A 25,662-nucleotide genomic window follows, 5' to 3' on the forward strand; every position below is an offset into this window, starting at 1 on the left:
TCATCAAAAATGCTTCTTAAAACTGAGCTTTTGTTCATACTGTCATGTTGGTGGAGCCATATGTCTGTATCTGTGTGTGTGTGTGTGTGTGTGTGTGTGTGTGTGTGTTTTAGTGGGGTGGAGGTTAGAGGGATGTTCAGCATGAGTAGTTAGACAGTAAAATAAGCCCTATATTGCAGTACATCCTCCATAAAAGAGAGCACTTCATTAATTCAAGAGCACACCTGTCATTTTAATTACGATTCTGTCAATGAATTTTAGTGCCTGTAAGAGGTGCTGAAGTGGAATTGCATTTCACCTTCCCTGGCACAACAACAAAGGACGACAAACTGCTGTCACTGACTCTACCTCTCTCTGCCTCCATATGGGACCTGGATACCAGAAGCCAGTATTCTAATTAAATTAAGTGGTCTATTCCTACTTATTTCATAGTTTTTGTTGCCACTGTGTATGAGATCTATTTTTCCATTTAATGGTTAACTGGTTATTGCTAATATATCACTACATTTCCATGGCTCATTTAGGCAACCCAAGATTTAATCTTCATTCTAAGATTACTCTATTGCTTTGTCCCCTTGAGGATAGAAAGGTGACCATGATGGTGACAATAAAGCCAGAGAAGAAGGTCGCTGGGGGGAAAGCAATTTTCTAGCAAGTGTGGGCCACAGACAACTGCATTCTTCGGTGTGACAGTGGAGAAACTCTGTGAGTTCAGCCCCACTGGGAGTGGGAAGCAGTGACAGGGGGGTCTTCACTACAGAGAGCCCTTCCACCTGTCCACCCTCCACCCCAAACATACACACAAATTGTGCAGTTGCCCATTGTTCCTGGCTGCGTGGCTTCAGGCTCCAGTTCTCCTGCCCTCCCACAAAGTCTGTGGACCGGCTAACATAATTTAATATGTTCCTTTTTTGTTTAAAACAATACTAGTCCATGACTTGGTCTCTATAAATTGCTATGTAGCAATTAAAAAGAAAGTAATATGTTATACACACTGACATGGGATGTCCAAAACATTATTATGCAATAAAAACAAAATGCAGAATCACAAAACAAAATGCCATATTTCTTCATGTACATATGTTTGTAAATGCATAGAGAACTTCTGAGAGAAGACAAATTTAATAACAGCAGCAGCCTCTGGCAGGGGAGTGGGATTAGAGGATGGGGTGGGGGAAATACGTGTGGACTTGTGCCTTTCACTCTGTATATTTCTGCCTGAGTTTTTACAAGGAGAATGCTTCAAGTATTGCTTATGTACTCAATATAACAAAGCAAACAGAAAAAAGAAAATCAGTGAGCTAGGGTGTAGCAAACAGAGAACTGGAGTCTCCAGCTCATTATCACACCACCTGCGTATGAATATAGCCTAGACAAGGCAAAGAAGAGCCCCACCGCTCTCAGTGGACTGGACAAGCAGATACGCAAACAGATGAATACCACATAGTGTTGTAAATGGAAAGATAGCAACACAAAGAGGTTTTACGAGGAGCCCTGCAAAGGGTCCTCCTAACCCACCCCAGGAAGAACAGGGGGCACCACAGAGACTTCCTTGAGGTGCTGACACAATAGTCCAAGTCTTAAAGAATAAGGTAAAAGAAGGGAAGGAAGGATTCAGGGTGTGTGTGAGGTGTTCCATGAAGTGTGAGCAGCGTTGTAATTCCTCTCTAGCTCACATCAACAAAGCTGTTATTACCCACTGCATGCACAAGGCAGCCATAAAGCAGGCCATGTCAGAAGGAGCTATGAAAAACGGGGGGCACATTAAGACATTCAAGCTGAGCCTAACAGCCACAGAGAGGCACAGGCAGGTCCCAGTGCCGACTTGACAGCAGCCTCCCTCACTGGGGACAATGCAGAAACCAAGAGGCTTCCTTGGAAAATTCACCTTCTGGGATACTGAAAATTAAGATATTTGATCACTTTTTGACATTCCTTATGTCACATAGGCTTTGCTCATTCTTTTTTCTTTGTTTTTGTCGGATTGGGTGATTTCAAAAGACCTGTCTTCAAGTTCTGAAATTACTTCTTCATGATCTAGTCTATTGTTGAAGCTTTGAAATATATTTTATGTTTCATTCAATGAATTCTTCAGAGCCAAGATTCCTGCTTGGTTATTTTCTTATGGTATCTATTTCTTTGGTAAATTTATCATTCATAGCCTGAATTATTTTTATGATTTCTTCCTATTTTTTATATATGTTCTCTTTTATCTTGCTCAGCTTCTTTAATATCATTATTTTGAATTCTTTTTCTGGAATTTTATAAATTTCTTTTTCTATTGCTGTAGAATTATTGAGTTCCTTTGAAGATGACATATTTTGTTACTTTTTTTTGTATTTCTATGTCTTTACATTGATATCTGTGCTTTGGGTGTAATAGTGGCTTCTTCCAATTTGTCAAATTTGCTTCCATAAGGAAGGACTTTTTCCTGAAGATGTATCTGTGGTGTTGGTTGGGCACGGCACTTTGGCTTTGATTCTGGGTGCGTGCACTAGTGGAGTCTCTGTATAATTTCTTCAGATGTAAACAGGATCAGTGGTGTCTGTGATTTCTTCAGTAGCTTAGGGTGCAGTTGTTAGTGGAGATTGTGGTGAAGTTTTACTGGGGATGAGGATGCCACTTGGGCCAGTCCTTGGGCCCCAGTGGCGGGCAGCAGTGGACTGAGTGTGCCTGTCCTTCAGCCCCAGGATGATGTACACTGGAATTGGTGTTAGTAGTAGTGGGTTTAGACAGGCCAATTCTTGGCTCTCCAGGTGGCTTGCTCAAGTGCCAGTAGTGGCAGCAGTGGGTCAGGTGGGTGTGTGGGTCCTCAGGCCCTTGGGCAAAGAGCACAGCATGGGAGATGGCAGTAGCAGTGATAGGACAACCTTCAGGCTCCCAGGTGGTCTGTGCTGGTGCTGACAGTGGCTGCAACAGGCTGGGCAGGACAGTCTCCAAGCCTACAGGTGGTGCATGCCAGTGGGTGCTGTGGTGGTAGCAGCATGTTGAGTAGGCTCATCCTCAGGCCCCTGGGAGGAGTGCTCAGGTGCCACTAGTAGGGGATGGGGCAGGGCAATCCCTAGGCCACTGATGGCATGCTCGGGCACTGGGGGAAAGCGGAGCCAGGCCAAGTGGGCCTGTCTTCAGGAACCCAGTGGTGCAAGCTGGTACTGGCTATGGTAGGCAGGGGTGGTGAGATCCCCACATCCCCAGCAGCCCTGCTGGCAGGAAGGTTGGGGTTGTTTCCAGTGGGAGCAGCTGTAGGCAGGGAGCTAGGGAGTGTGTGCTTTAGCCCCAGGTGATGGCTGTAGGTGGGGGAGCCTATCAGGGTGCTTATAAATGTGTGGCAGCCCCATTGCTGGGGGTGGCAGGGTCACTGCTAATGCCCGAGCAGCCAGCAGGGGCAGTAGTTGTGGGTGGTGGAGTCTGTCCTTAAGGTGCATGAAAATGCACAGTGGCCTTGCTGCTGGGCACAGTGGGGACATTGTCAACGGCTCAAATATTGGCCCTGGCAGCAGCCAGCAGTGGTGGTGGCTGCATGCAGAGGTTTTCAGCGGGACTCCAGAGATGTGAAGATGCAGGGGCTGTTGTGCCTCAGGACAGGAAGCGGTTTGGTGGGGACTGGGCTCTCAAAATGGTGCTGTGCTATAGCTGCTTAGGCTCAAGGGGTGTGTGGGACCCAGCGTGAGTTGACTCTTTAGAGATGTGCTGTCATGCAGTCTCCAAGCAGTTTCTTATGTTAGTCTCAGAGCCCACCAGGGTCGAGGGGCTCTCCTGTGGCTAGGATTGCAGGAGTCCATGGTGGGAATGTGGACTTCTAGGAGTCACTCACTTATCCTTTCCCCACCTCTCCAGGATCCCAGCTGATCCTGCCCAAGCAGGCTGCCTCACTTCCTTCGCTTCCTCGCCTTAAGTCTTTCTGTCACTTTGCTGTTGAATTCCAGTGTTCTTTCTTAGATGATCTATTCAAAATGTCAAGAGATTCATATTTTAACCAAGTTTCCAGGGAGAACAATCTCTTACCCCAAACAGGGACATCAATATGAGGAAAATTTAATCACATTATCCTTCCCCCAGCCACCCTGATCAGAATTAGTCACCTGGGCTGCACACCTGCCATCGTAGGTTATCCTCTTGTCCAGCCAGTTAGGCATCTGTGTCTGTCTCCCCTCTATGTATGAGCTCCGTGAGGCCAGTGCTCAGCCTGGACCCTCTGGCAGTGGAGCTCAAGGGAAGTCAGCTTAAATTCACTCATCCAACAAATCTTTACTGAACTCCAATTGTGATCAAGACATTGCTAGTTCTGGGGACACAAAGGGAACTTTAAACTATCCTGCTTTGAAAGAGCCTGTCCACTGTGTGCAAAATTGTTCTGCTTCCTGCTTTTGAAGAGTTTACATCCAGTGAGATAGAAGAGACGGTCTAGGCGTAAATAAACCCACTGCAAAGCCAGACACATGTAAATATCAATGCTTCCCACAGCACAGCCACAGCTCAGCTGCGTAAAACATGGACAGGTTCCAGGTCCCTGGTATTGGAAGGAGAACCGTCTTATATTTGAATAGAAAGGATTTGGATTTTTTTTTCCTCTTAGCTTCCTATTTTATTATGAAACATTTTGAACAGTAAGGAAAAGAATAAAGCGAGCATCCTTATTTACACCACCTGGATCCAGTGATTGTTAAACATTTTTGCATGTTTACTTCATTTCTGTTCTTAATAAGGAAATAGAGACTATTGATAGAGTAGATCCTTTGAAATCTCTTCCTAATTCTATTCCCCTGCCTCTTTCCCAGAGATCACCCCTCTTCTAAATTTGCTCTGTCTCCTTCCCACTTGTATTTTAAATACTTTTGCTTTATGTGCTCCACTAAATATATATAGTATTGGTGGTGTGTTTTTAGAATTTACATGAATGCATTCATACTGTGGATGTTTTTTGTTTTTGCAAAATGCTTTTTTTTTTAGTCAACATTTTAACTGCCTTATGGTATTGATTTGCTTAATAAATCTCCATTTATTCTGAGATTTAAGTATAAATATAACCTTCTGAGACTCCATCTGAGGGAGAACTCTTGCTCAGATCTGGCTAGAGCCCCACTTTGGTAGTTCAGTAGCACTTCTTTGGAGATTATTTATAACATTTAAATACCTTGTCAGGGACCATGATTATTAGGGACCATCATGCCCATGAACTGTCTGTTTATGTATCCAGGAGGGACACGGGGATTTATTTCTCTTTGACCTCGAGTGTCTAGCCTAGAGCCTGGCATATAGAAGGAAGTCCATAAATATTTAATGCATTAAGCTAAATTCCTTTTTAAAAAATATGTTTATGTGTGCTTATTTGAGTCTCTGTGCCTATATCTGGAAGTCAGGGTCTGAGGACTCCAGCAGCCATGCTGCTCACCCTTTATTTTAGATAGAGTTCTAATAAGCTCACCTGTTTTCCTGCTTACAGTAAGAACAACAAGAACAAAAAGGGAGGGAATGTAGTCTGCTTCTCGAAGAGACCATTTATAGCAGCAATAATGAAAACCTAGCAGAGACAAGGGAAAGAAAACCAGAAAAAGCGTAAGAATCTGGAGATATTTGCTGTAATTGATGTTTATAAGTACAGTGCTGACTCATCAAAAGGTGATTGGATTGTACTCCATATACCATGGTTACGAAGGCAGAAAAATATATAATGTATTTTAAAGTTAAAAAAAAGGTCACGGGGCATGTAAATTTGGTTTTTTGGACATCTCATCTCTGTCTAAAATTTAATAGACGAGGAATAGCTATATGCGTTTTTCACTGATTATTGTTTTTGCTCAACATTCATATAATCCCTGCTTTTAATTTTAAAGCAGATGAATTAGAACACTTTGTATTTCTTCCTTCCCAAAAGATCCCACCAAAAAAATAAAATAAAATAAATTACTTTCCTGGCCATCAACCAAGTTTTGGTCAGAAATAAAACACGACTTTCCTCGGGCACCTTCTCAATCCCCCTGAGAAGTGAAGAGAGCTGTCCTTTTTGCCCTGCCCTGACGTGCTGCAGCAGGTGCGTGGCAGAGGTGAGTCAGACACAGAGTGTCGGCCCCGCGGCCCTCTTCCCACACCACTGGCTCCCAGCCTGCCCACCTCCTGAGGAGTGACATTCTGGGCACAAGCAGCTTTTGTCAGCCTTCACTGTCACAGGAAATTGGCACTGGGGACTCACTGGGGGAACAGGCACAGAAGGCTAACACATGGCCTGCAGCACTTCATCAAAACAGCTTCGCAGAGGCCCTCGGTTGGAGCATCTGACTGGATTCCCAGGGCAGCCACCATGAAGTCCTTGGTGATGCCTAACTTTTCCAAGCTGAGCTCGGAAAAAAGCTGTCCTGGCCGCACAGTTCCTAACTGCTTTGGCTGGAGTCCCTACGCAGCACTCCCTGCCTCTGGCATCCGAGGCCTCCAACCTTTCAAGGATCAGGTACTGCAGCCTCTCTGGTGTCCCCCAGCTCAGCCACCCCTCTGAGTGGCTTTACTGTCCTTCCCTCAGCTCTCAGAGTGCCCCCTGGAGAAATTGGGGTGTTAGCAAGCTCCTTGGGCTCCTCCCTGTTTCTCAGCTCTTGGCCCAACTCTGAGGAATTCAACCTCATCCTTCCCAGCAAATCCACCCTCTCTCCTTTGCCAGAACTCTGCGCACGGCAGCTGAGGGAGCTGCCGGACTATTGCTCAGGGCTTGAGAACAGACTGTGTCAATGAAGGCCCTGATGAGAAGAGAGAACAGGAAAATCTAATGTGCCCCCAAGGGAGACGCCCTCTGAGTCCAAGCAGCTCTTTAGGATTAGAAACGTAATTGTGTCTTGTTCATTTACTTTTTTGGATGCTTCTGAGAACTAAGAACTGTGTGACTAGACACTTAGGTCCTAACTCTTGCCCATTAATAACTGCTTTTTAAAATAAATCATTGAGACTATTTAAGCACGTCACAATTCTCTATAGAGTTTTAGAAACCTGGGGCATTTAATTTTTCATATTACTTAACTCAGTGACTAAGGGAAAATATGTTCTTTTTTTTTTTTTTACTTGAGCTTGGCTGTTGCAAGGAAAATATGTTCATTAGAGGTCCATCATCTGTTTAACTGGAAAAGAGCTCATAGAAAAGGCAGAATGGCAGACATAAGACATAAGAAGAGAAAAGAAATGGGCAGAAATGGGATATGATGTTTCTGATACTAAAATTTGAATTGACAAAGAATTCCCCAATGTGTAGCAATTTTCTTATCTCTCTACACTTCTTTCCTGTCCAGTGCCGCCACTTGGAACCTTCTTCAAAATGCAGTCAGTTACTAGGCAGGTGTAGTATCAGTATTGTGTGGACGGTTCATGGTGAAGGCCTACTACATAAGCCAATCTTGAAATTACTAGATTACCATGACTGGCCACCAGCAGTCCTGTGTGTATGATGGTACCCCTAAGTTTCCTGAAAGAAATGGTGAAGGAGACAGTGGATTTGCTATGTGGGCTTTGGTGATGCTGGAATTAACATTTCAGATAAACAGAAGAGACCAAGGCTGCCCCAATATCTGGGGGATAGAGAGTTATCCAGAAGGGAAGAGACTTGGCTTGAGACACTCATAGACTCTCAATAAGAGCACTGCTTTTGAGTGTGACTCCCCAGGGTACTTGTAAAGATGAAAATCATGGGTGCCAGATGACACCATGCTCACTATCCGGAGGACACTTGATAGCAGTAGGAGAGAATGAAGCCAATGAGTAAAAACCAAGGTGAGAGGCTGACATGGGGGCAACCCCCCTGGTGATCTTATTGGAGGCCCTGAATCTACTCATGGCTGCCAGTTCTACTCCCAGACTTCTAAGTTATATAACCCTTTTTGGTTAAGCAGAACTGAGTTGGTTTTCTGTCACATACAACAAGGAAGAAGTGACAAACTCGGTATTATTTAGACATTATGTATTTCATCAGCACTTAGGTGAACAGAGATCCACAGAAAGGAGACCTCATAACTCAACAAGTCTAGAGAACAGTAATCTAGAATATAGGAAAACAGAATGAAAACATTTTGGGAGTGAAGACCATTGTTTCCATGATATAATTTCTGTTATGAATAATAATGATAGTTAATTACAACTCTTACAAGCGATACACTTTTCTGAATGCCTTTGTGTATTAATTCACTTAATCCTCCCAAAAAGCCAATGAGGTTGATGCTAATATTATTGTTCTAATTTGGAAGATGAGGAAAAGCAAAGCATAGAGAAGGAGCAAATTGCCTGATGCTACCCAGCTAGAAAATGGAAGACCTGGGGTGCAAACTCAAGGTAGGCTGGTTCCCCAGCCTTAATCACTACACATTCGGTCACTCTTTAAACAGAAAGGAATTTGTTATTTACAACTGGTGTGTTGTAAATCCTACATGGAAGAACTGTTACAAATACTGTGCTTCCTTCAGTGTATTGCTTTTGTCTCTTAATGACTGATTCCCTTGGAGAAGCTAACCACATAGGAAAATCAGAGGCCAATAAGCAAAATCCTAATGAATTAGATTTTATTTGTCTACACTTTAAGACAGAGAACTATGAACTATTTAATTCATTCACACATAAAATTTTAAGAACACAGGTTGTGAAACTTGTCAAAAAAGGAAACATAAACAGAACCTTGACTTAGTTTTACATTTTGGCCAATTGAGAAAAATATGAAAACTTAAAACTAGGTAACATGAGAGGAGAAAAGGACCAAGGGAGATTAAAAGTTATGAAGAGAGTGAGATAGCAAGCAGAGATGGGCAGACATGAAATAACTGAAAGAGAGAAATACACAACTGCAGTTGAGACACACTGACAAAAAAAGAAAGCTAGGCATGGTGACTCACACCTATAATTCCAGCTACTTGGGAGGCTGAGGTGGGAGGATCACTTGAGGCCAGGAGTTTGAGACCAGTCTGGGCAACATAGTGAGACCCTGCCTCTTAAAAAAAAAAGAGAGAGAGAGAGAGAAAGAAATTCAGAGCAGGGGTTGGAGGGAGGAGTGGGCCACACAAAAACAAAGTACTACCCACAGAAAAGTAAAATACTATTCTAGAGAAATAGATAGAGATGGATTGTCAGTCTCTGAGGACAAACACAATGTCTATTTTGCTGTTATTTTCCCCAGAGCAAGCACAGTGCCTGACACAGAGTAGACACTCAAGAAATAGCTATCGGCTGAATCAATGAAATAGATAAGAAACACATAAAGGACAACAGATAGGAAAGAAGTCTGTGTATTATTAATTGTATAGAGTATGGAATCAGGTGGACCTGGGTTGAGATCTTGGCTTTGTGTCTTCAGATCCATGTGATCTTGGGTAATGCACTCACCACTTTTATGATTTTTATATCTCAGTTTCTTCATATGTAAAAATAAGGGTATGTTCCAGATATTTAGCTATTTTTCTCTTATCTCCAAACCACTCTTCTTCTGTTCTCTGCTTTGTGATAATTGGGCAACTCTGCAGACCATAGTTCAGCTTTGCCAGTGGCTACCCAGCCCTGCCAATACAGGTCCTAGAGGGAGACGGAAAGGCTAAGAAGGAAGAGACTTGTTTTTCCCTATCTGCTTCCTGTTCCTGAAAGCCTCATTTCCAAAAAGCTTCTACACCACAGCAGCAACATTTCTTTTCTGTAGCAGCAACTGAACCAGATTTATAGTTTTTCCGACACTGCAGAGCCAGCTTCACCGTGCCTCCCTCAGAGACACCGGCCCCAGCCGAGGTCCGAGGTCCGGCACTGGAGCTCCCTTCCTCCACATTTCTAAGTTTTAATAACTCCAGCCTCTTCCTTTTGTTCCCCCAGCCATAGCAGTGGTAGATGCTTCCTACAGCTGCTGCCTCTTTGATACCTGAGAGTCCTCTTTTTACCCTTTTAGTGACCTAGTTATCAACTCCCTACCTAGTTACCAATTCTTTCTATTCAATGTTCTCTGTTCAAATAACTAGTGTGGTTTCTGTCTCCAGACTGGACCCTGATTGAAACAGGGTAATAGCACCTAGATGTGTAAAGTGCTTAGAATATTGTCTGGCTGTAGTAAGAATATAATAAATGTTAGCTATATAACATACAGAGGCACAGAAGAACATTTAGACACCAATACTGGAGGTGACACAGACGGGCTTTCATAGAGCAATACCTTGACTTTTTGACCTTTGAAGACTTTGACAAGTGTTCTCTGCCTTTCCAGCTGTAGGCACATATAAAATATCCAAGTCTGATATCACCTGTCACTGGATCTAAGACCATTGATTGTCACACACACATCATTAATTTTGTGTACCTCTAAGAAAACAAAAAATCACTACCAGTTAGACTATGGCATGTTATAGATTATGAGGCTCATCCTGATATTAGATATTAAAATGTGGAAAAAATATATCTTAGAGTTGATGAAATAAGGTATCTACACTGAATTATGGTGAATGCAAGGTAACCCTTGGATGGATCTATAGGGCTGCAGGCATTCTTTGTCCCTTGCTCTATGGTATCAGCATTGGTGATGCATGTGCATGCACACGTGCATGTACACACACACACACACACACACACACACACACACATGCATGTTAGGAAAGGGAAATAAGAAGAAAGGCATTTCCTGGCCCTGTGTGGACTCTTATTCAAGGGTCATTGAGAAAGCAATAATTGGAAATTGGCCCCAAAGAAATAAATCCTAGGTTTGGTTTAGTCTGCCTGTTTTAACCAAGTGCTTACCTCCCTCACCTAGCAAAGCCTTCCAGTTTTCTGAGCGAAATAACCTAGCACACAAACCGCAGGCAAATCAGAAGTTTGCTTTCCTCTCAAACTGAGAAGGAATGGGAACTCACAGTGGAAAATTTCCTTGCTTGTTATAGTGACTGGTGGTCTGACCTAAAATTACACTGTGTTCGAAGCACTCCGTGGGCTTTTGTGCACCATGTTTAAGCTTCAATCCAAGTATGTTTCTGGAATATGGTTACAGTCAGAAAAACAAGGAATATAAAAATAACACTTTATGAGTCAATATGTTTCCCGCCCAAAATAGGTTCTTACTATGGCTGGTCTTGAATAGCCTGATCACCTTGGGAAAACAGCCCAGAATTGACTCCACATCATGCAGATGCAAGACCACCTGGCTCTGTATCAAGTCATGGACCACAAAATTGGTGAATTGAGGGGCAGGGAGAAGCAGGGAGGAAGGAAGAGAGAGGAATGAATGTGAGCCTGATTAACAATTGATTTGGAGAAGAAAGGAAAGAAGACTAAATGAACACTCTTCAGAAGATTTTCAACGACCAGGGTTGATTTTCTTTAATTTTTAGACACTGGTCAAATGGGGGGAACTACAGTCTGTCTCTTTTCCCCCCTCTCCCTCCTCTAGCTTGATTTGAATGTGGGAAAGCACAGCTGTTCCTCTTCTAAAGCTCTGTGCACTCTGCTGGCAACACTTGTTTAAAAACCCTGCTATACTTCTGTGTCTTAACTTTCAAACTTTTCCCCAGGATATATGAAGGGGAAAAGTCAGTTCCAACATGTAAAAATGAAGAGAGAAAGGATGTCAGCTGCAAAAGGACTTGGTGGGACGCTGGAAATGCTTGCTTCATGGAGACAAGATTCTTTCTCAGAATCTCTAAACAAATTGCTAGAAAGAACACACATAGGAGGCATGGTGAGGAAATTAGACTAATCAGGTGTTGTATGTTGTATGTCCTGCTTATTGCACACTTACTATGTGACTAGTACTGTGCTAGGCACGGGAGGTGCAAAGACAAATAAGAGAGTTCTAGCTGCTAGGAACTCACCAGTCTAACCAACATGTAAACAATCAACCCAATACTTCCCAAATTTAAAACCAGTGTTGAATGGTCAGGGCCCATATGAAGCACAGAGGAAGGAGTGAAGAAAGAGGTGACTGCCCCAGGACCTTTGCACTTGCTATTCTCCCTGGCTAGAACTTCTGCCTTGAGATATTCTTGTGGCTCACTGTCTTAGCCATGCTCAGAAAAGGACCAGCATTAGGGGGACAAGGGTAAGATGGGGATAAATCTGTAGGATCTGTGGCATCTTTCAATCAAAAACTATACCAGATCTTTTACCATATTGCTCAAACTTTTTTGCTCACTGCTCCTTCCCATGTGTGTCAGCTTTCCTCTGAGTTAAATCTCTCATATGTGATGAATATTTCTGAAAAAAATGTATTCTGAGATAAGCACCTCACAGAAATTTAAATCATACCCCACTCTTTGGTGACTCAGTAACCAGTTACTCCCCCTGGATAGTACAGACATGTCCCCAAAAGCTCTAGTAAGCAAAGCAATGGTGGGGCTAACAGTAGAGGTCAAGGGCAATAGTGTGCTGGAGCTGGCTGGCATGGTCACAAGTAGCAATAGTTAAAGTCATAAGAATTTTTCTAGCTAGGTGACGTCATGTTGGTAAGCTTGAAATTAATCATGGCAGAAATATTCAAAACACAGAAATCAGCCAACATTACACATCAGAGCTTCTTTTTCTTCCATAAACCTTGTTATTAAGCATTAACTAGAACCCCATTGTCAAGGATGATCCTTCTGTATTGCAGGGAACAGCTTAACCAAATTATTCCTTTAGCAAAAACTAGACAAAGCATATGGAAGGGGACAGAGAACAGCACTGTCTCTGATCCTGAGCAAGGAAAGGGCACCTCATGTTTGCACCATGCTGAACAACTCCCTAAAACAGGAGTCTTCAAACCTTCTGTAAAGGGCCAGATAGTTAATATTTTTGGCTTTGCAGGCCATCTGGTCACTGTTGCTACTATTCAATGCTGCCTTTGTAGCACAAAAACAACCATCATCAATACGTAAATAATGAGCATGGCTGTGTTCCAACAGAATGTTATTTATGGACACTGAAATTTGAATTTTATGTCACTTGCATATTTTATGTCACTTGCATACAAAATATTATTCTTCTTTGATCTTTCGACCATTTATAAATGTAAAAACCATAGGCTATACAAAATCAGGCATTGGACTGTATTTGATCCATAGGCTGCAGTTTACCTATGGCTGCCTTGAAGTATAGTATATTGAGTAATGTCAAAAAAGGGAAGGTGATTCCCATGTTTCAATTAATAGCAATAACAACTCTCATTATTGAGTAGTGTATCCAACAAGTGCTGTACTAAGAGCTTTATATACATTAGCTCATCAAATCCTTAAAAATGATCATAAGATAAACCCTAATATCGAGGCTTAGGAGAAGAAAAATAATGTGGTCAAGGTAACTCAGAATGTGGCAGAGCTAGTTGGGGTTTGGACTCATTTTTGTCTACTTTGAAAGTCAGAACTCTTACCTTATGCTCCCTACTCTGAAATCCTGGATGTTTATAGGAAATAATCTTGTGCATTTAATATCAACTTACATGTTTATTGTCCTTCAGTCATTGCTTGCAGCCAGCCCCTCTTTCCCTACTTCCTCTGCGGGGTGAGGCAGTCAGGATCTCCTGATTGACAGGCCCTACAAGCCATCCAGCAAACTTACCCCAGAAGAACAAGGAGATGGGCAAAGTCACCTTTGCAACTTTATCATTTTAAAATAACTCCATAAAATATGGAAGTAGGTTGAGTAGTATTTGCAATTTATTTCCAAAAATCAGGCTAAAAAGAGACACCTGTGTCACATGAGGATTCGTACAGTCTCGAGACTGGACTTTGTCCTTGACTGACGCAAGGGTGAGTCTGAGCTAATAAACTGCTTCTCCATCTCCACAGCTGGCAGGACAAAGCTAAGAGCTCTACTTCTCAACATTTTTTTAATAAGGGACAGAATTTTAATCCTTGGGAGGACAAATGATTCTTGGCAGGAAAAAAAATATTCGGATTTTATGTGTGTTTGTGTGTCTGTATTTGTAGAAGTTAACATCAAGGATATTCAGAAATGAAAAAACATAAATTATATGATTAAATTATTCCTAGGAGGTCAAGTGCCATAATTTCTGTAACTATTTTACAACTACTTTAGTAAAAAAAAATTGAGGAAGCAAATACAAAATGTTAATATTATTAGATATAAGTGAGATGATTCATCAGTAACAAAAATTTTTAAATGCCTAAAACATAGTATGATTGAAAAAAATAGATTTTTTAAAAGAGCATGAATAATTTGTTTAGCTTGAATTCTAAGATAAGTCAGAGGGATGGTGACCTGGGTGGAATTCAGTGGTGTCCTGACAATGATTTTCCAGTTCAGGTGAGCCCCGACCACCAATGATCCTTCACTTAGCCATTCATTTTACTGAGCTTTGAAATAAGTTTGATCTATCCTTGCCAGTTAAACTCAGAAATGCAAGCACATATTTAAAGGAAAGTTTAGTTCAACCTTGAAGACCAGGAAAACATTTCACTGGCATATGAAGAAAGCTGATTTACTCCCTTCAAGTGGGAAGCCAGCTCTTTACATAACAAGGTGCCATGTCTGCTTAACCTCAAAAAAGCTACTGGGACTGGAGTTCAGGCTTCAGAAGGAGAACCAGATGTCAGAATGGGAATGATCAAGAAGAGTGACGTTATCTAGTACTGATGAGGGTTTGGGGAAGCTGGCACAGGCATGCTCTTTGGGTGGGAATGTAAATTGGTACAACCTTCCTGGAAGAAAATGTGGAAACATGTAGAAAAGCCTTTTTTAAAAGTCTGTGACTTAGAAATCCCACCCCTAGGAATTTACCCTAAGCAAATAGTTGGATAAATGTACTAAGATGAGCCAATAGGGTACTAAATACTGTAGGTTTTACAGCACTGATAAATTTGAAAGGACTTGAGTAATTAGCAATAGGAATTCAGTTAAATAATTCTGGCATATTGACACAATGAAAACCATAAGGCCATTAACTAGTATGATATAGATCTATTTTTATAAATATGGAAAGATATACGTTTACATTTTGCTAAGTGGGGAAAAAAAACTGTGTGTCCTCTGATTCTGCTTGTAGGGGTGGGGGAGGAGTGCACGTCGGTGTCCCTTACCATAGGCTCCTCAGAGGTTGAAATATTCAGACCATTTCCATTTTTTGAGGCTTTTAGCAGATAGATAGATACGGATATAAATATAGATGAGAAATGGCAAAACAGGGTTGTAGTCTATTATAACTGTTTATGTTTAACAAATTAATGCTTTTATCATCAAAAAACATTCTATATAACAAATAGGATTTATGGGGAAATTTTTATTTGCAGTGTACTATAGACTGTGTTGTCCTATAATGGACCACAAATTTAAAATGGTATGATAAAGTTCTTCCTCTTGCAACCCTATCAGAGTATCTCTGGGCCTGGCTGTATACTCCTTTAGATATAACATTGGAAATCAAAATATCAAAAATCAAAATTTGCGTCCCTTTGGGAATGTGTGTCTAGAGTCCTATGGCCTTCCTGACACTTTGGTAATAGGCTTAATCTCTGTCCCAAGCTGGAATAGTTTAGTACAATGGCATACTCCATTCCATCCAGCCCCCACACTTCCCTCATTCTGCCTTTACCAGACTATACTCTGGCTCTCTGGTGTTTTACAGTTCCTAAAATATATCTGGATGCTCCCTAAGCTATTGTAACCCAGTGACTTTTACATTGGAGAGTCCAGTGTCTATCAACGCCCACGTGAGAAGTGTGGTTGCCTGTTGCAGTACAGTAAGCACCTAACACCACGTCATGGTTATGTTGATTCTTTGTGGCAGCTTGTTGTCTGGAGAGCCAAAGATCTGGAAGCAGTGACTTGGGAGGTATGAAATGACAACAGTGTCAATAAGGGGGAATCACAGTGCTAGGGGTGGATGAACCAAGGAGCATGATGCCTGCCTGGGTTCAGGAAACTCCAGATACAAAGGCCACAGCTATACTAATGCAGCATCAAGCTCCAGACTAAAAGCAGAAGTCATGTCAACATTTCTATGTGACTGGGAGACCAGGGCCTGCCCCAGATGCCACATTTAAATTATTGAGCAGGCTACGCTTCAGCATCCATAGCAAGGCAGAGACAGATCATACACAGGGATTTCCTGGAGCAGAACCAGCTGTGCCAACCACAGTGATGCTCCTTGTTTTGACAAATTCCCTTTTCAGCTGGACAGGAGCAGACACTGGGAACTCAGAGCTCTCAAGCAGCTGCCACAGGAAAAACAGAACAAGGGTGACCATTACAGAAGAAGAAACAAATTTATGATACTCCACAGCACCTGTGCAAGCTATGCAGCCTAAAGGTAGCAACAGGGAGTGGACATAACAGACAGAAAAGTCTGGTAAGTGGTGTCACAAACAGAGTATTTGCTCTGGAAAACATGTTTTGTTTGTTTGCTTTTGAACCTTCTGTTTAGTGACATCATTGGTCTATACAAGGCCCCTCCCTTACTTTACTTATAAATTAATTTAAATTAATTTCCATTTATCCCCATAACCACCCTCATTCTCCTTGCACCATAGACAATCATTTTAATGTGTTTAGTGTGGATCTTTTTATTTGCCTATGTTTTTGAAAAACATGTAATGTTTTATGTGCATGCATTTTTAACTTACATAATGGTTATGTTAAACATCTCCTTCTGTTTTCTACTTATTCCACTAAGCATTAGTGTGGCTATATGTTGCTAGGTTCCATATCATTGTATGTATAACTGATCCATTTTTCCTAATTGCTACTTAATACCGGATCATGTGCTCCCACAACATTCTACTCATCTGCTTTCCCAGTGATGGAAGACACCCACAAGTAATATTGCAATTATAATAACATCCTTGTATAGGTCCGTCCTCTTATGCACCTGTGTGAGAATATCCCTGGGATATATACCCAGGAGCTACATTGTTGTAGCACTGGTTGTATGCATACTTAATTTGACTAAATTCTGCAAGATTGCTTACCAGAATCTCTGTACCAGTCTATACTCCCATTAGCGGTATGCAAAGATTCCTGTTTCCACATCCCTGGGGTAGAAACCATTTACAAGAGGCAGGTCACAATATGGAGCCCTTCCCTTTTAGACTATGGACCTTCTGCATCTAGCTCCAAGGCTGGCTGCCTGAGTTCACAGCACCTGAGGAAGTCCTGGGAGTTGGTACAGAGAATGCTCATTGCTAGGGCTCCCTAGAAGAAAGATGAATGAATGTGCCCCACTGCTAGTCAGTTATTCAACAAATATTTATTGAGTGTCTATTAAGTGCAAAGCTCTATGTTAATGGAGAAAATTTCACACGATCTGTGCCTTCTTTGTATTTAGAAATGAGTGAGGAAGAATGATATTAATTCAAATTCTTACAAATAACCACAAGCATGCAATGTTGTGAGCAAGAATTTCAGGAGGCCATGGGAAAACTTACCTAAGCAAGAATGAAAGCACCATGGGGCCAGGGAGTTTTGTCTGCTTTGTTCAATACTGTACTCTAGCTTCTAGAATAGTACCTGACACATATTAGGCCCTCTTTAAATATTTGCTGAATAAATGACTAAAAGAATAGAACATCAGCATTTAGGGAACAGCTACACAAGACATGGTGTTTGAACCAAGCCCTGGAAGATGAGCAAGGATTAGTCAGGTCAAGGTGGTGGTGGTGGTGGTGGTCCCAGAAGCTCCTTCAGATAAGGAGTTAGGGATGGGCACATAATGACAACAACAGTTAAACCCATCTGTGGAAATACTTTCAAATGCCATCTCAAGCACATGTGCCCCAGAATGCCAACCCCTCTTCTCAACGAAGCTGTTGGGCACCAAATTTAGATCGGTAAAGCAAGGTCATAGACATTACTGCAGCCACAGGGTAAAAGGCAATGTTTCTATATAATGAATTGGTCATTTTTCTGGCAACATAGTAAAAAGAGAATAAGTTTGGAATTACAAAGACCTGAATTTGAATCCTCCTGCTCTCTTAGCAACTAAGCAAATACATGCAAGTTACTTAACCTTTTTAGTTTTCTCATGAGTAAAACATAGGGATGATGATCCTAATTTTATAGGGGTTTTGAAAAAATTAAATAAGATATAGATAAGGTGTATTATATAATAATAAAATATATTTACAATGACAATAGCTGTTACTGAACACTTATTTGCTAAGCACTTTACTTGAATTCTCTCTTTTATCCCTAGTACTTACCTCATAGGGTTGATGTGGGCACATAAGCACTTAGAGCAGTGCCTGGCACAAAAGGTACTCAAAAAGCGTTAGCTATTATCATATGAGCATCCCTATTTTACAGATATGGAAATTGGGGCTTAGAGGGGTTAAATAACTTGCCCAAATACACATCAAACACAACTTCACCCTCCATGTTCTATGCCCAGGGTAGTTCCTGGCACACAGCAGCCCTCAAAATACGACAGCCTCTGCTCTCCTCACACTCATACCTCCTCCCACCCACACCCCATCTCTTCCACTTTCCTCCACTGGGAGTAGTTAGCAATGAAGAGCTCCATAAAGGCCTTCAAGCGTGGACAGAACTGTTAGTGAGAGAAGAAGGCATCTAAGTGTTCCTCTGTACACACCACACACACACACACACACACACACACACACACCTTACAGATATTTCTGTCAAATGTGGAGGGCAGCCATAAATATCATTACTGGTCTTAAACTGACACAACAGACTGCATCCAGGTTATTCCAAACCTTTATGACAACTAGCAGTGGGTTTCAGAAGCCTCATTTAAAAGGGATGTAATTTACATGAAAAGATACTGAGTCCCTTCCTTACTTTTCTTTGAAGTAATGGGAAAACTCCATTATAGTGCCTGACAATACTACCTATTTAATCCAAAATTGGGCAGTATCTAGGTTGCCGAATTATGGGTAGTCACTGGAATGTTATTTTAAACAAAATAAACCCAAGGAATAAAGAAGCTTAAGTATTCTGGGGAGATGATAAATCATTTGAAATAGACATATAGGAGCTTGAAACATTTTTTTTCCTCTCTCTCTGTGCAATTTTTTTCCCAAGGAAGATTTCACTCAGATGGAGTAATCTGTTTCCTGAGAGAGTCCAGGAATTCTCCTGGGGTCTCTTGAGGATCTGGCTGAAGGTACAGTGATTAAGTAACTCAGCCCAGATGAAGAGCCAAAAGTTTTCTATCCACTTTTCCCAGGCTCTGTTCCCCGTCTCCTCCCTTCCCCTAGATCTTCAAATTTCTAATACTAGCACATGGATTTTCAGGGAGTATACTAACCAGAGATGGAAAGGATTTATATTACAAGATAGTTTAAAGATCTTGGGCTTTCAGCCAGGCACAGAAAAGACTTCTGAAAAGTGTGGAAACATGCAGACCCAGGCAAGAAAGAGAAATCCTCAGACACAGTGTGGAGTGATTCCTGACTAGATTTATGGAGACTTCACCCATGCTCTCAGAAAAGGGTTGGAATCTCTAACAAAGACTAATGCTAAAAGGAAATTGCTGAGGACACACACACACACACACACACACAGGGAACAGGAGAAAAGAAAATGGAGGGGGAAAAATGGAGATGGTTGAGATTGGATGTAGTTCATATTAATGAGATATATACTAGGCAAGACTTGAAGGAATTGCATGACAAGTTATAGAAATAAATCTAAAATAAAATAAATCTGAAAGAAAATACACTCTATTTTTCAGTGTGGGTATAAAAACTCAGCTGGGGACAATTATTTAGAACAATTTATAAAATGAATCCTTTCTATCTCTGATTAAGACACTCTCTTTTCTCCTAAATTGGAGCTCCAGAAACAATGAAGGGTGTGTATGAGCGTGTGTGTGTGTGTGTGTGTGTGTGTGTACATGTGTGTTTGTGTTGAATTACTATCTAGATAAATGTGTACTACGTGTCATATTGATTTTCTGGTAATTCAACACTAATTCCTGGCAAAACATCCTGGGAAATTCCAGACTTATGAATGCCTCTTTGGAAGGTTGCAATCAAGATGTGCAGAAATCCAACGGTATTTCAAACAATTCCTGGATTCCTTTTTAAATCGGGAAACAGAGCTTCTGCATTGCTTTTTCTAATCTTTGAGCAAGTACCTTTCATTAAATTGCTAGTATTTTAGGAATTTGACCTAATCCTCAAAATACTTCAAGCAGGAAATGTGACAAGTGTTACCACTACGATTCTCCAGAGGTTAAAGAGAATGCACTCAATAGATCAGTGGTGAAAATGAACATAAATACTGAATCTCATGACTCGTGGTTTAGTGAGAGTCCATTACACGTGATCATTTTCTTGCCTCTAGAAATCAGAAATAAACTGTGCTTCACTTAACTTTAAAGGCTGGTTTTTTTTAACAATAATAAAAGGATGTTGTACTATCAGATTTTTTTCACACAGCACCAAATTATTTAGTCAATTCAGTGAAGAAAAAAGAGACAATCTAATTCAGCTGGCATTAAATAAGCAAAAATACGCTAAATTTGGATCAGTTAGCTGTAATGCACGAAGGAAGGTACTTTTTCACCTGAGTACTCTCCCCCATTTCCTTAATTCCATGCATTTTATTTTTGATCATTGTAAGCTACAGCTAATGGATATGAGTAATACCAATACTACTGCTAAGAAGTAACAATAGTAAACATGAGCATGTGCCCATCCAGGCTCTTTGCCTATAGCAATGGGTATTATTATAATTCTCATTTTACAGATGAGGAAATGGAGTGTGTTAAGGAACTTGCCCAATGTCACAACACTGCTGGTATAAGTGGAAGAGGAGGGTTCCAAGTTCAAATCTTTATGGTAGGCTCAAAGGTGACTACTTGCTAACCCTTCGCTCTAATTAAAGAGTTTATTGTAGTATGAAGCCTCTCATGCTTATCTGCATTTCAATAAGTACTTCATCAGCGTGCAAATTCCATGAGGGTAAGGGCTTGGTCTATTTTGTTCATAATTGCATCCCAGTGCTTAGAAGGTAGTAGATGCTCCATCACCAGGGCGGGCTTCACACAGGACCCCCACTCAAAGGTTACACACTTAGATTTAATGCTCTGCAGTCGCTGTCTTGAGATTCTTAATAATGCTACCTTTGAAGTTGTGTTTAGTAGATGAAGTCTGATGGAGCAGTGGAGCACAGCTTGGCACTCGGAGCCTCCGCTCACGTGGGTTCCCCCCTCCCCTGCCACTTCACTCCCCACCCCTCGTGACCTGGATGGCAACCAGGTCACGTGGACAGGGGGCGGGACGCTGACTCTGGCCAGAGTCTGGGCGTGGAAGAGGGAAGGGTTGCGGCTGGGTGCGGGAGTCGGGTGGCGTCTTGGGGAGGGGCGTGGCAGCGGCTGGCCAACCCTGGGTCGGCAGCGCCACAGCGCCTCCAGTGGGCAGCTCCCCAGGTGCAAGCCTCTCACCCCTGCCCCATCCAGCTGCGGGGTGCATCTTGGTGCGGAAGTTGCGGTGCCTTGGAGGATTTTCTCGTCCCTGGCCTGGGCAGGACGCGTGAGGTATGGTAAAAGTTTTCTATTTTAGTACCCAAACAGCACTTTTCCCCCTGCTTTTTGTATGGAGGCCACATATTTTCATTTTGCAAAGGGCTCCACCAATTATGTAGCTGGTCCTGTCAATAATTATGTATTAGATTATTAATTTGTATTCTTGGAGATCAAAACTTTCAGGTCTCAAAGGACCAAGGCACTGAGATGCAGAAACAGTAGAATGTTGGACTGGGAAGTTTGCCTTCAAATAAATAATATTCCTAAGGGAAGATGGAGAAGAAAGTATTCTATCCTCAAGGACTTCTTGCCCATTAGCACTGGAACGGGCCTCTTAAGGCACACCGAGGACAAATCTCCCACAGGAGAACCGCCATTTGCATGGACAGAGTTGGCCCATAGACATTTATTGTTTAGCCAATAAAGTTTTCAAAAGAATCAGTTGGTTGCTTTTGGTATAAATGTGCTGCTTTCTAGTTGGGCCCACTTCCTAGAACCCCCTATTGTCTCCGTTTGGCTGCTTCTCAGGTTGCTTCCGCTTGGCAGTGGGAAGCCTGGCGCCTGGAACGTTTGTGTTCTACTCCTGTTAGATCTGTCAGCTCCCTTTTAGGGCTATGGTCCTATGAATATGGTAATAAAGAGAGGTCACAAATACCATGATGTCTGTGAGAGGAGTAACTATTATAACTGTCATGGGGTGTGATATTTTTACATTCCTTTCTCCCCTAACAGACTGTGAACTTTTTTTTCTTTTAAGACACATATATTAGTCATGGTAGTCTAACTGCTGAAACAACAAGTCTCAACTCTCAGTGGCTTAACCCAATAAAGGGTTGGGATTTTTTTTGCTGTTGTTTGTTTTTGTTTAGTTTTGGTTTGGTTTTTGCACACATGTCATAGTCCAATGGGAGTGTCAGTCTGGGGTGATTTATTCCACACAATCATTCAGGGATTCAGGCTCTTCTATCCTGAGAATTCCTCATCCCTGAGGGCCTTGGAGTCTTGCACTGGTTCATCAGCAATTGGCTGGCAGATGAGGAAAAAGAGAGCCCATGCAGGACTGTGAGAGAGGTGTTTATATGTCAGGACTGGAAATTACACACACCATCTCTACCCACATTCTACTGGCCCAGACTCCATCGTAGGACCCAACATAATTACAGGGGAGGTTACCAGCCCTCATCAACTTTACTTTCTAGTGAAGTCCTTACTACAATACAGATCGACACAGGATTTATATAGGCAATGTCAGCTGATGGTCTGCTTTTGAGCTTAACCATCTACATTTGAACTTTGTTCTGTCATAAGTTGAATCCTGCCCTGCAACTTTACTGGCTGTGTGACCCTGGGCAACTTAACCTTCTCTTAGCCTGTTTCTATCTAGCTGTGTGCCTAAAAAGAAGAGGAAACAGCGTTTGGTACTACGCTAATATTGTCTCTGTTACATTAAAGATCATCTGCTGTTTTCTTTGTATATGGGATGGCTGCCACCTAGGAAGTACTCAATAGATATTTGCCAAATGAATAAAATAAATGAGGTGAATTAAATAGGATGTGCTGTATTCCTGTAGTAAAAGGAAAGTTCTGATCGGGGTAGATTTAAAATAAGAGGAGTGTTAAATGGAGAAAATGAGAACAAGAAGTGACTAGAATTGTTGATTTGTCCTTTTTCCAGTGACTAAGTGGATGTATCTTCTCTAACTCAATTACTTTTCCCCTTTTAGTAAATTGCTTCTTTCCCTATTAGATTCCTTTCTGCTTATATTTGTCCGTTCTCCAAAGGATGTACTAAAGGTTTTCCAAATTCCGATCCTGCTTTTTTGGTGGTGTTATTAATTGCCTTAAAAACACGTCTACCCTGAAAGTCATTATGGCTTAGCAGAGCATAACAGACTTCAGTTTGGCTTTGCAATGAAACAAATGCCACACAGACATACACTTCAATGACACGTCTTCCATAAAATAAGCAGTCCTCTAAACAGAGAGAATACAAATGCAATACCCATTAGTATAGTAGCAGATATTCATCTCCATCCCCAAACCTCAGTGTGCCAGAATTATTCCCTTTGCATTTCCTCATTTCCTTTAAATCAACTTTATGTTTTCTTTCAGCTCCTGTTCCACCCGGCTGGTGGGAAGTTTCTTTTTAGTCCTCACTGATGCCTGCACCTGCTCCCAGGATAAGACCAGAAAGTAAGAGAATTCTTAGGACCCAGAACCAGGAAAAGGGTCTCTAATCTCTAGTTTGTCCTAGTTCCCCCTGAGTTTCATATCATCCCAACCTAAATCCAGAGGCTCTCAGCTTTCCTGCCATGCCTGTGGGTAGGGAGTCTTTGCCTGCACTCAGTACTTAAGAGGTCCAGCCTACCAAAGATACTACATGGCCACCCCATATGAGGTCTTGCCTTACACGGAGGTGTTTAGGGAGCTAAGTTTGGGAGTTATTTGGTGGTGAAGAATATAATTAATGACTACTAGTAAAGTTTGGTGCCACTGCCTTGGTTCGTGTTCCAACACCATCAGTTTTACACAGATTGCTTTGACGATGTCAGTGTGAATGTCAACATGCTATCCACAGGTGAACCCCAGCTAAATTAATCTTGCCGAGGGATACTTTAGGAAGACAAATTTGATAGCAACTAAGAATCTAAGTTCACACCATGGTGAGAAGGAGTCTGAGTAAAAGCTATATAATGTTAAAGCAGGGAAGCCCAATGCTGATTAGAATGGGGTGAGCTCAAGCTCAATATACAACAAGCCTAAAGAACCTTTAACCCAACACCCAAACTGGGATTCCTCCAGTTCAGTACTCCCACTTGCTTTTCTACTTGCTTTTATGCTCTATTTCGTTCGTCTGCTGTAACTATTATATTTATGTATTTACATTACATTATTGTTACCTAATCTAATTATAGTTGTCAGCTCTAAACATGAAAGTAGCATGAACAGACTAGAAATTCAGACCTTACTTTAACCCACAAAATAAATGTGGCCAATTCATAAAGAATTAAACTTGGATTTCTCAACAACATTGTGTTTTAATCTTAACCACATGTTGTATAAAAGTCTCACTAAGAAAGATTTCACACACCATCACTCGATAATAATAACAATAATAATACCTTATCTATGTAGCAAAGCAACTATACACCAGCCAGTTGGTCATCATCACAGCTCAGTGTAATAGAGGTAGAGTAGATTATTGTTAATCCCATTTTGCAGAAGGGAACACTGAGAAATTATGTGATTTTCCCATGGCTACATATTTACGAAGAGGCAAAAATGGAATCATAACCCAGGCCATTGTCTAAAACCTTTAATCCTTTCTATTTTCTGCTTATGCATCTTGACTCTATTAAATTACATTGGTTTATTTTCCCACTTGCTCAAGGATAACATCTTAAATGAACATCTGGATACAATATTCTTTCCATAAACTCCTCAGAATTTGTTTATTTAAATGAAAAATTTTTGTCAACAGTTAACCCTTTGGACCACCTCTCAGCAAAGAAAAGGCAGGGTAGTAACAGGTTTGGAAGAGACATTTTTAGTAGCTAGGGAATAGGAGTTATTTTATGTCGTTCTACAAAATGAGTCATTTGCAAGATTCAGGATAAACCACTGGAACAACCTTAATCTGTCTTCAAGCACCAGCCAGTTCCAGAATCCAGAAAGGAGATGGAGTCAGCCACTGAGGCTGTATATTTATTTCATAACCCTGATCAGGCATCCACAGATTGGAGAAGATCCAAGAAGTCTAGGATTCCAACGTATCTGCAGGGCCAGGCAAAGACCTGGTCTGAGCACAGGAGGGAGGCCAAGGGCTTATCAGTCCTCTGAAGGAGCGGAGGGCAGGGGGCCAATGTAGGAATCTACAAGTAGGTCTAAAAACAGGCTGTGTTCATAGAGGATGGGACAACTGGATACCAGGATGAGTGGCACAACAGGAAAATGGCTCAAGCCGAGATCTTTGTCTTGAGCTCTTTATATTCTATTAGGAAACATATGACATGGCTAGCAGGTGTAGTAGCCAGGACTGCACCTTAGGCAGTCTGGCTCCAGGGTTCCCAGGCATTTAGAGCCCAAGGCATAATTGACAAGGGCCTTAAGTGAGGTCCCAACTGAGTGGTACATGGGGCCTGAGGGAGGGAGGGAGAGAGGCAGACGTCATTTTTCTGGGAGAGAATAAGGAAAGCTTTAGGGAATAAGTAAGGCTTCACAGAGAGGTACGTTTGAACTAGACTTGGAGATTGGGT

General features: G+C 41.7%; 2 long non-coding RNA genes across 2 annotated transcripts in view; both read left to right on the plus strand.

Annotated features, from left to right (window-relative positions):
- The window catches only part of LOC123640656, a 64,132-nt gene extending 43,014 nt beyond the window's left edge, over positions 1–21,118 (plus strand). Inside the window, exons 4-5 of the long non-coding RNA XR_006736012.1 lie at positions 16,089–16,264; positions 20,629–21,118. This is a non-coding gene — a long non-coding RNA (uncharacterized LOC123640656). The remainder of the gene's footprint in view (positions 1–16,088; positions 16,265–20,628) is intronic.
- A 111-nt stretch (positions 21,119–21,229) lies between these two features.
- The window catches only part of LOC123639523, a 40,282-nt gene continuing 35,849 nt past the window's right edge, over positions 21,230–25,662 (plus strand). Inside the window, exons 1-2 of the long non-coding RNA XR_006735752.1 lie at positions 21,230–21,418; positions 23,519–23,599. This is a non-coding gene — a long non-coding RNA (uncharacterized LOC123639523). The remainder of the gene's footprint in view (positions 21,419–23,518; positions 23,600–25,662) is intronic.

Source organism: Lemur catta, chromosome 6 (assembly GCF_020740605.2).
Source record: "Lemur catta isolate mLemCat1 chromosome 6, mLemCat1.pri, whole genome shotgun sequence".
Lineage (NCBI taxonomy): Eukaryota > Metazoa > Chordata > Mammalia > Primates > Lemuridae > Lemur > Lemur catta.